At 36.2% G+C, this 10602-nt stretch overlaps 1 long non-coding RNA gene across 1 annotated transcript in view; it reads right to left on the bottom strand.

Moving 5' to 3' along the window:
• Nucleotides 1-1014: 1014 nt before the first annotated feature.
• The window catches only part of LOC109144100, a 113774-nt gene continuing 104186 nt past the window's right edge, over nucleotides 1015-10602 (bottom strand). The window contains exon 4 of the long non-coding RNA XR_002044607.3: nucleotides 1015-1623. This is a non-coding gene — a long non-coding RNA (uncharacterized LOC109144100). The remainder of the gene's footprint in view (nucleotides 1624-10602) is intronic.

Genomic DNA, 10602 nt, shown 5'->3' with positions numbered 1-10602 from the left:
AAGTTTCAGGATCTCTAAAGAAAGAAATGAGATAAAATATGCACTGTATTGCCTTTTCCTTTGTAGAAGTTATTTGAATGACATTAATTTTGGAACATAGCTGAAGAAGGTCTCCACTCTCACTCAGTTAGATTTCATTTGGTGCTTATATCTGGGCTATTTGTTCCTCACATCTGGGATCATGTATCTAGTCCTACCCTTTGGGCCGAGTCCCAAACAAAGGATTTTTTGTACCGTTGACTTCAGCCATTTTGTTGTTTTCCTTCTCTCCTTAGTAGAAAAATGCACTTATCACTGCAACTTATTGTGTGTTGTAGCCCAGCTTTCCAAATAACAAATGAAGTAGAAAATAAATTAGTAATCCTAAAGTTTTCTAGCAACAGGTAGTGTGACATTCATGTGGGCTTTGTTCCATAGTTGTCATGGTTAAATCCCATTCACCAACTAAGCCACACCTGGCCACTCACTCACTTCCCCTGCATTGGGATGGGGGAAACAATCAGAAAGGTGATAAAGCTTGTGATTGCAATAAAGGCAGTTTAATAGGTAAACCAAAAGCTCTGTGCACAAGCAAAGCAAAAAAAAAAGAATGTTCACCACTTCCCATGGGCAGGCAGGTGTCCAGCAATCCCCACAAAAGCAGAGATCCATAATGCATTGAGGTGTCTTGGGAAGACAAACACCATAACTCCCAACAATCCCCCTTTCTTTTTCTTCTTCCCTGTTGTGGTTTTCGACAGGAGAGAGTCAATTTTTTGCACACTTTTCTAATCTGGGTCACCCACGGCGATGGGATGAGGGGAAGCTTTATAATGAGTGGCTGAGGTCACTTGGCTTGTTCAGCTGAAAGGAGACTGAGGGGAAAATTCTTTGTGGTCTACAGCTTCCTCATGAGGGTAAAAAAGAGGGGTGGGCACTGATCTCTTCTCTCTGGTCACCAGCATTAGGACACAAGGGAATGGCATGAAGCTGTATCAGGGCAAGTTTAGGTTAGATATTAGGAAGAGGTTTTTCACCCAGAGCGTTGTTAGGCACTGGAACAGGCTCCCCAGGGAAGTGGTCACAGCACCAAGCCTGACAGAGATCAAGAAGCGCTTGGATAATGCTTTCAGGACCATGCTGATTCTTCATGTGATCCTCTGCAGGGCCAGGAGCTGGACTTTTGATGACCCTTGTGGGTCCCTACCAATTTAGGATATTCCACGATTCTATGCTTGCAGTTCTCCAGAGATCTTAGTGATCTGCAGTATGAATCAGAGGGAAGAGCAAGCCAATAAATGAAAAGAGGAATAGTATCACAAAGGATTCCAAACCCTCAACTTTCAGTATAGACTCACTCCCATATCTTATAAAAAAATACTGTAGAAAAAAATTTTTTTTTGTTATTTTGCTTATTATGTTTCTCTTGTTGCAGGTGTGGGAAGCCATTCCTTTGTTCTTCATTCTTCTTTCTCTTTGCGGCTCCAAATCTGTGTGACTGGTCTGACACTTGGTTTCAAGCAGTCATCACCATTTTCAAATGTGATGTTTCCAACTGGGAGAGCAGCTTTCCTCACTCCACAATTCTGCATCATCCCTCATGCCAGATATAGGAATATTGGCCATCTCTTCTTTCATGGGCAGCTGCATAATGGAGGGAAGGAAAAGTAGAAGCATTGATAAAAAAGTGTATTTATACCTTCATTTGACTTTTCCATTACTGGGAATCAGTAATGAAGAACAGAATTCAGCAATACATGATTAAGAAGATACCATAAAACTAGTTCGATTTGGACAACTGACGTGGTTATCCTTAAGTCCTGGTACGGATGACTGCTCTACTGATTTCACATGTGAAAGTATTGTTTTCAGTAATATCATTCAGCCCATGATATTCAGTTATCAATAAGATAAAGACTGATTTTGTTTGAATTAATGTTTGCAGAAGACTAAGATCCTATAAATATGTGAATGTGTTTGAACTGCTGCTTGACATACAAGGCCTTGGCAATTTCTTCTACTGGAATTCTCTTAAACAATCTTTATTCCTATAATCCAAGAAATATGGTAGTCCAGTAATGTAGAAAACAGATCATCAGTTACATCAATACTTTCAGTCTATAATTGATACAACAAATATTCAGCAAGAAATTCACTCATATCCAGAGATTTTGTAAACTCTTGAGAGATCCCAACTTGAAATCAGTACATAAATAAGAAGTTAAACCTGTCTTTAAATGATTCATAATAGAGAAAGGACAAAAGTTAATTTTTAAGGTTTCCAAGAGGAATTATAATAGAACACAAAATTTTGCCTGGATGTTTTCCTTATATCCAGCTGGTTGGTTTCCAATTGTTGAGTGTTTTTGTATGAAAATAAGTTAGACTACCAAGAAAGAACAAACACAGCTACCATCTTTCAATGCTCAAAAGTAAAAAAAAAGAATGTCTCTATTTTTATGTATCATTTTTTGATGAAAATGTTTCCTACCAAAATTGAGAGGTGATTTTAGTCAAACAGTGCAGTTAACCAAAACTGAAAGGGAGAAAAAGAAATAGGAACTGCTATTAGTATTTTCATTTTCCTCTGCCTGTTTTTATTTCACGTGCCCAGATTACTTTAGGCACTTGTACTTGTCTTGTGCCTCAATATAATCCTTCAATGGATTACTGTGCAATGCTAGGCACAACCCCATTTTCACAGTTTCATAAATACATTCAAATATAAAAGGCACTTTTCATTTAAGTGGAATTAATATTCCACTGGAAGCCATTATATACTTCCTATAGCGCACAAAAATGAGACGCTGTAGTACTTTTGAAATGGAAGGCACCTTTATTGATAGATTAATTTGTCTTGTGAGGATATCCTAAAAAGTCTGACATACTGAAAATTCTTAAAAATGTATTTCTACCTGTTAACTATTAAGTAATAAAGAGGAAGTCCAGTCAGATAAATCTATATAGGACAGAAAGATCTATATAGGACAGCTACGTCAAATACAGTTCTTTTTTTTTTTTTGCTTGCAGCTATACTGGGTATTTATATGCAGAAATGAAATTCTACTGAATTTAATAGAGTTATTTTAGATTCAGAGTGACATAGAGTTGAATTTGGCTTAGAGAAGGCATATACATTTTGCACCAGTAGCATGGTCTTATAATGGAATGATGATCGAGATGTGAGGCATTGATAATCTTTAATTTTGCAAAAGAATATTCATAAAAGCTGCTCCAGTGGCATCATAATTCATTCATAACTTTGTTCATCTTGCAGCTGACAGTGCAACACAGGCAACAGTTTAATACTGGAGAAGGTCAAGGACAAGAACAAGACCAAATATTGGCATATCTATCAAGCATTCACGTTTGAAATAAGTGCTGGGATTAGTCAGTAGAGAGACACATTCAATTACGTGTGAGAATCGTTCAGAGATCACTGTTAGCATTATTAGCATCTGGCATTGTTCACTGTCCTTTTAGTTTTCTTTTACGTGATGTGTTACAGCACTATTCTGAAGGACAATATAAGAAACTCCAAACAAAATTGACTTTTTTTTCACTTACTTGCCTTCACTATGAAATAGGGGGAATAAAATACATAACCTTTGGGAGATATGGGAATAACATTGCCTGCCCTGATGAGGGCTGAGTTATCAGGCATCTCTAAAGAACAAATGGACCCATAATATCATTATTCTCTGGAAAATCCCATTGCACCTTGGTCAGTATTCTTACTGCAAAGTTTCTTATTAATTTTAAAGCTTGTGAGAGACTATATGTTTGCAGGCAAACACTTTGTATTTTTAGGTACTTTCCAGAATTTCTCTAGGTTATTGAGACCTCTTGCGTTAGTATCTACATTGTGCAGCTTTTTACTCTGGACCAAATCTGTGAATTCATTTACATTGTTCTACTTGAAAATTCTTTGGAACTAATTGCAATACTGAGCTGAATAAGAAGTATTTATTTTGTAGATCCATGTAATTTTCTGCATAGTTAAAAATGATCTGATGTCCATGATGCCAATGTGTAAGTGGTAAACAAACATGCTTAGAGATAAACATGGTGATGTTTACACAGGCTTTCTGAATACCGTAAGTAAACCTCCAAAGTATGAGTGCCCTCAGTTTAATGATAACAAACATAGAGTACTGATAAATAAATTTTAATTTAAAAACTCAAGCAAGCAAAATCTATAGCATGGGAATAATTCTTAAAGAATGTCTTCATTCATGTTATTAGAGAAAGTTAAAATTGAGTGTGATGCTACTTCTGAAAGTAGGCACTATTTAGAAAATTCTTTGAAGTGTGATATTTGATTCGAGCCTACATCAATTTTGGAAAGACGTTCTCAATATGTTCTGTAAGTACCTGAGGATGCACCAATGACTTAGGATAGTGTTAGCAAGCACACAAACACACAACAGAAAGAAATGCAGAATTTTTATTGCAAGAGTGACCACAACCTCACAGGAGAACTGCACCTTCTCCTGTGACTAGTCTTGCGTAGGGTAACTAAGACATCTGCTGTTAGTGCACTGCCTAATTAGATGTATTTTGGAGCCCTTAACTTGAGGAATTACTGACATAACTGATCATAACAGAGCAGATCAAAGAATAAGTGCAATAAAAACCAGTTAACTTTCACTCATAAGTTATACACATTTTGAAATAATAATTTTAAGAGATCTTAATTCTACTCTTGTCCCAATAAGATTTCTACCATATATCAGGGACTGGGCAAAGAGAAGACAAACTCTTAGTGGAACCAGCAGTTGTTTGCTGTTGGGAGATAGCTAATTAGAGCGAGGAATTGTGATCTGAAAGAGTGAAATGATGGCCGCATGAAAAATGGAATTTTTTCATTTTAACATAGGGGAAATTCTTTGTCTATTTATAGATATAGCTAAGCATCTTTAGAAACTAAAATTAAAATTTGTTGTTTTGAAATATCTTGAATGCTAGAAAGCATTCAAACATTTTATTGCTAAAAAAATAAACTAGTCTATTTTAACTTTTTTCTTAAATAAACAAGATTAATTGCCCTGACTGCCCAAGTCTCTGTGTGATATGCTGAGTTTCAGGCACAAGAAATCTGAAAGCCCTTACAGCTCCCAAATCTCAGATCCCTTTCTCCTTGAAATGAACTCTGGCTTAACACAAAGCTCCTTTGTTCCTAGAACTCTTAACAATCAGGCAAATTTGAAGCAGCAAAAAATTCTTTTTTTGACATAAATTAAAAGAAAACCTCTGCATTTTCTAGTGGTAGAAAACATGTAAAAACTTCATGGCTGCCTTTAGCAGGTAGTTTGATGCTTTATATGTAACTGACTAATTTGAGAATTCATTCAAAATACGGGAAAAAATAAAGTGGGTTTCCCATAGATGCTGTTCCATGTTGTTATTGGGCAGTTATGCCCATCTAACATATGATAGAAGACAAAATCAGTGATTTCATACTCTCAGCTTCTGGTTCTATTCTTGTAGACAAATACATTTTATATGTTTTGTAGAAACTGACAGAAATAAGAAGGGTATGCAGTTAGAAGTCTAGTGGTCAGCATCTAACATTATATATGAATAGAAATTCACTATGAAAAACCCAATGAGATTATTCCAGTTACATTATAAATATGGAGTCATCTGATTTTCTGATCTCTTTAAACTCTTCTCTTATGCGGTGAATAACATATGTAAATATTTTCCAATAGACAATGCTAGCTGCTGACACTACAGTGTACATATCATAACCTCAAAGTAATTATGGCTGGATATGTGGTTATCATTTTGCTGTCTCCTTGTCTGTCTCATTCCAGTTTTGTATATCTCTCTATACTCCTATCTGATTATACTTTCACTCTCCAAATATCTCAATGTCATTTTTTTCTCTCTTCCTGATGCACAGTCTGCATTCTAAACATCTGAGACTGCAAGTGAAGAGATCTTGCTGCTTTCACATGGATTTTCTTGTTTTTTCTTGAATTTATATTTCAGTCTTGATAGAAAGTCTAAATGAAAGGAAATGTGAGGTCAAAGAAATTAAGACAATCATGGAATCAACAAGAATATCAACATATGATCATTTCAACCGGTAATGTAATAAGGAGCTTGCAAGCAGAGAAAGACGTAATTATAGTACCAAAAATCCTATAAGAAGAGATCAGTATTTTCATAAGAGATTGAAGTACAAAAACGAAAAGAGAAGCAATTTATATTGTAAGGAGTGGGAGCTAGAAAGGCAAGGTAATGCTGACTGCATGTGTCTGAATGCATGAAAGCATCTGCACTCAGCTAGACAGCAAGAAGTGATATTGAGAGCTTTGAACTCTATTGCATCTCTCAGTTTGTAGGAATTCCTATGGTATATCAGATCTTTCATTTGTTTGCCTGAGTGTCTTGTCTAAAAGTTGCCCATACTGTCTCTTCTGAGAGAAGTTATGCACAGAACACACAGCAGACTATGTTACCTCAGTCTTAGGTCTTTTCTCAATTATCAGAGTTTTCTGTAAGTCCTGAAGCACAGGAGTTAAAATGCATTCTTAAAGTGGTAGGAAAAATCTCACACTGTGCAATTTATATACACTGAGTCTGGAAATTTCTTGACCTCAAAAACTGTAGCAATAAGTTAGTAAATGTTAGTAAATGTTGCTTTCCTGTAGAACCTTTTTTTTGAGCAAGTATTCAATTTTTTTCTTGCATCCCTTTTCATTAGTCAAATGACATCAATTTCCCTAGTGTTTCTAAAGGTGCTGCTAAGTTATGCAAGGGTTTTCATTATGCCATAATAAAAAACTGAAACAAGATCTACAGATGGAGTTAAAATCTACTATAAATTGAATGGGAAACACAGTCATACTTTGTGACAGACAAGCCAGATCTGAAAAAGCTGTATGGAGCCCATAGGCTTTTTTGCTCTACTCTACTCTACTGAAATATGAAACTGAACAACATCTTCTTTTATTTAATTTTTCCCCTGCTCAGTTACACTGGTAAATATAATAAAATACGTTAATTTTTTTCCTGAAAATCTTGACTTGACACTGCCCCAGAAAGACAGCATAACATATACTTCACCTTTTCCATTGTCTCTCTTAGGATTTGTGTTAAGTTAATGTGCAAGTTATTTACTGATGATGGCTGCTTAATTTTGTTACTACTTTTTGGACATTTTAAAATAATTTTTTGGAAACATAAATACGTCTCCATCTACCCCTGTTTTTCTTTATCTACCATTTTTCTGTTAATTCATATTAAAGGCCTACATCTTTTCACTAGTCCCTGCCTACATATACAAACACATTATCTTATTGAACATCAGGAGCCATGTCATTAATTGCTGTTCGACTCAGATCTTCATAAAAAACTTAAGAGAAAAAGATGTTTTGTCACAGGCCAAATATTTCTTTAAATTTATATCTGAAACTTTGCTGTATACTTTAAATTGCAACATCTAACTCCACTGTAAGGTTCAGAAATTTATAAATTAACATTCTTTCCAAAGCTCTTGTAAGTTTTTGAGAATTAAATTTATGGTTCATGAACTCTCTTTTCTAATTAATTTACTTATTTTGGCAACCTCTATGAAGTCTAGGCCTGCTGTCTCTCAGATCAATATATTCGTCCCCTTTGTCTCCAGGGCCCTAAATGTTTTGATGGTTTATCTGAAATCAGTTCACTGCTTTTCCTTTAACCTTAGAACTATTCTCTGTAAATATTTCAGCAGCAATGCCTTAAAAGAAAATGGACAAAAATTGAAAATACATTTCTTCAGTATTCAAAACCACTGCTTTCTTTGTGAGTTTTAAATTACATTAGAAGTAACAAATTTTACTTTTTTGGAATGATTCAATAGACCATGGGAGCAATTAAAAAAAACAAAAAACCCTTTAAAAACTTAAATATTGTACTGCTTATCTAACTTTTCGTGTACGTCCTCAGTCATTTTTATCTGGACTCTTAAGAAAATACACATTGAAACAAAAGTACTTTGGTGTGATAGCACACAACTCTATCTCCAATATATGAACTCTGTAAGGAGTTTTAATATTATTTTTTATTTAACAATGAAAAGATATATATAGCATAGCTGGCATCACATGAAAATTAATTCTGAGATTATAAGGGACTCTGTCCTACTAAAGATATGTTGCACTCAATTTTGTACAGGTAATAGTCCTTAAAGTTATATAGTTGATATTGTGCTCATCACCAATTATTTACACCAGATTGCTCTTTGTTAATTCTAGGTCAGATGATGCTATGGGTAAATAACTCCCATGAAGTCATATGTCATCCAGTGACATTCAGGTTCTAAACCTATTGGTAGTGAGGAAAGTTTTCTTCAGTCTCTCTTTGTATAGTCCTGTTAACCATGATTTTCTGGTTCTTTTGGAGCTGTCTGCTCTATTGTTTTGAAATGTTAGGTCTTACCCATTTTTCACAAAGTTATTGGTTCTATTTCATTCTATTCCTATGAGCAGATTTGATGTTTAAATCAGTTGTGAGGGATAATAATAATGATCTAAAGATACAGTGATTCCAGCCTCTGAATTTGTAGAGTCTAAAATCTGGTACAGAAGCATGGGCAGCAGGATTATCTGTATAACCCCAAACCTGTAGCTGAATGGACTGTCCTTGCACACACTGAGAGGGAAAAGGCAAGGGCTGCCTGTCAGTCAGAACAATGCTAGTTATTAAGGACTAGATTTGCCTCTTAGGATATGCCTTTGAGATGCTATTACTGCAAGTTTTAGGCCAAATCTCCTTATTATTCAGGTTCAAGGATGTTATACAGATTTTTATTTGCTTTAAACCTTCTATTGAGTGTCTCTAGCAAAGTTTTGGTTGTAAGGGGGCCTTAGGGGTGCCCCCTGAGAGAAGTAGATAGGGATCCCCCATGTGGGAGACAACCATACCTAGACAACTCCAACAGACCCACCACAGGGCACAGTTAAGCCTCTTGGCCAAGGTGGTGGTACAGATAGGAAAATATGTTCAAGAAAGGGCAAAACCACTGCACAGCTGTGAGAGGGAGAAGTGAGTAAAATGTGAGAGGAGCAATGCTGTAGACACCAAGGTAAGAGAAAAAGGAGGGGCAGGAGGTGTTCCATGCACTGGAGCAGAAATTCCTCTGCAGCCACTGGAGAAAATAATAGAGAAGCTCTTTTCCCCCTGCAGCACATGGATGACCATTGTGGAGAAGATACCTGCAGAGCAGCCTTGGAGGACTCCACACTGGAGCACGTGGAAATGCCCTGAGTGAATTTGCATCCCCTGAAGAGTCCATGCTGCAGCAGGCTCCTGGTAGGAGCAGTGGCCTGTGCAGAGGAACACATGCAGGAACCACTTGCTGGCAGGAAATTCAGCTTGTGGAGCACCAACACTGGAGTGGTCTGTTCCTGAAGGACTACACTCCACTGAGAGGATCTGTGCTGGGGCAGCATGTGGAAGGTAGAAGTTTTGGGAATGATGAAGTGAACTGGAGCCTTGGAATAAGAGGGGGGCAGAAAGGTCATTTAGTTCAGTAGTTCAATACTATTCTAATTTTTTTTTCCTTTCAATAAATTAAATTCAATTTCCCCAAGTCAAGTTTGTTTTCCAGTGATGGTGAGTTATCTCCCTATCATTATCTCTGTCCACTAACTTTTCTATCTTATTTTCTCCTCCTGCTCTGCTGAAGAGGGACAGTGAGAAGGCAGCTAGATAAGTATCAGCCAGCCAGCCAGCCAAGATCAGCCCACAATAAACCCGTAGTAGTATATCAAGACTGGAAATGTAGTTTAAAGCTTGGACTTTAATTTTCAAATTTTACAGCAAGGGTAGATATTTTCATTGGTGGGCTCATAATTCTCCAGTGTCTTTTCATTTTTCCCCACATTAAAATAAGGAATATTTTCATCTTACAAATGGGGCAAAAGGGTAAGAAAGCACTGTGCATTTTCTTGAATCAAAATTCATAGTATGTGGCAGTAATCAAATAAAAGGGATGATAAAATCTTCAAGGACACAGAATTCATTTTTCTGTCAAGTTCAGTGAAGTTCACCTGGCCCAGATTCATACAGCTATTTACCTTCAGATTTCAGATATCTGAGTAACCTTTCAGTGAGGAAATATCATTAGTTTTTATATATACATTTTTTCAAATGCATTCATCAAGAAAAATAAGCATTTGAGCATCTTTCTTTTTCCCTTAGAAGTATTTTAGATTAAGTCTCAAAAGGAAAAAGGAGTATTTAAAATTATCTGCTTCATCAGAATATGACCTTCAGCAAGAAGCTGTCAACAAGCTAGTGAGGTAGTCAGAATTATTAACTAGACCCCAGAGAACTCAACTGTAGGCAGTTTTGTGAGGTTTGAGAGTTACAGTACACAAATCAGACAGTGAAACCTTTAACTTTGCTAATGATAACCATCACTCTAGATTTCTAATCTTCGGGATAGTAGTTCAGCTGATTCATCTTTGTTCTGTGACAAAGGCATAGATTCCAGTGATCCATTACTTTACATTCCCATTAGCAGAATATTCATTCACTTTAGGGGCTTGTGTAACAGAAATCCACAGTGAGAGTAAAACACTTTGGATTGTGCCAGGTCTTTTCTGTAAGCAATTTAATTCTTTT

The sequence above is a fragment of the Corvus cornix genome, chromosome 1A (assembly GCF_000738735.6).
Source record: "Corvus cornix cornix isolate S_Up_H32 chromosome 1A, ASM73873v5, whole genome shotgun sequence".
Lineage (NCBI taxonomy): Eukaryota > Metazoa > Chordata > Aves > Passeriformes > Corvidae > Corvus > Corvus cornix.
The sequence above is the reverse complement of the archived record's forward strand: the minus strand, read 5'-3'. Positions and strand labels throughout refer to the sequence as shown.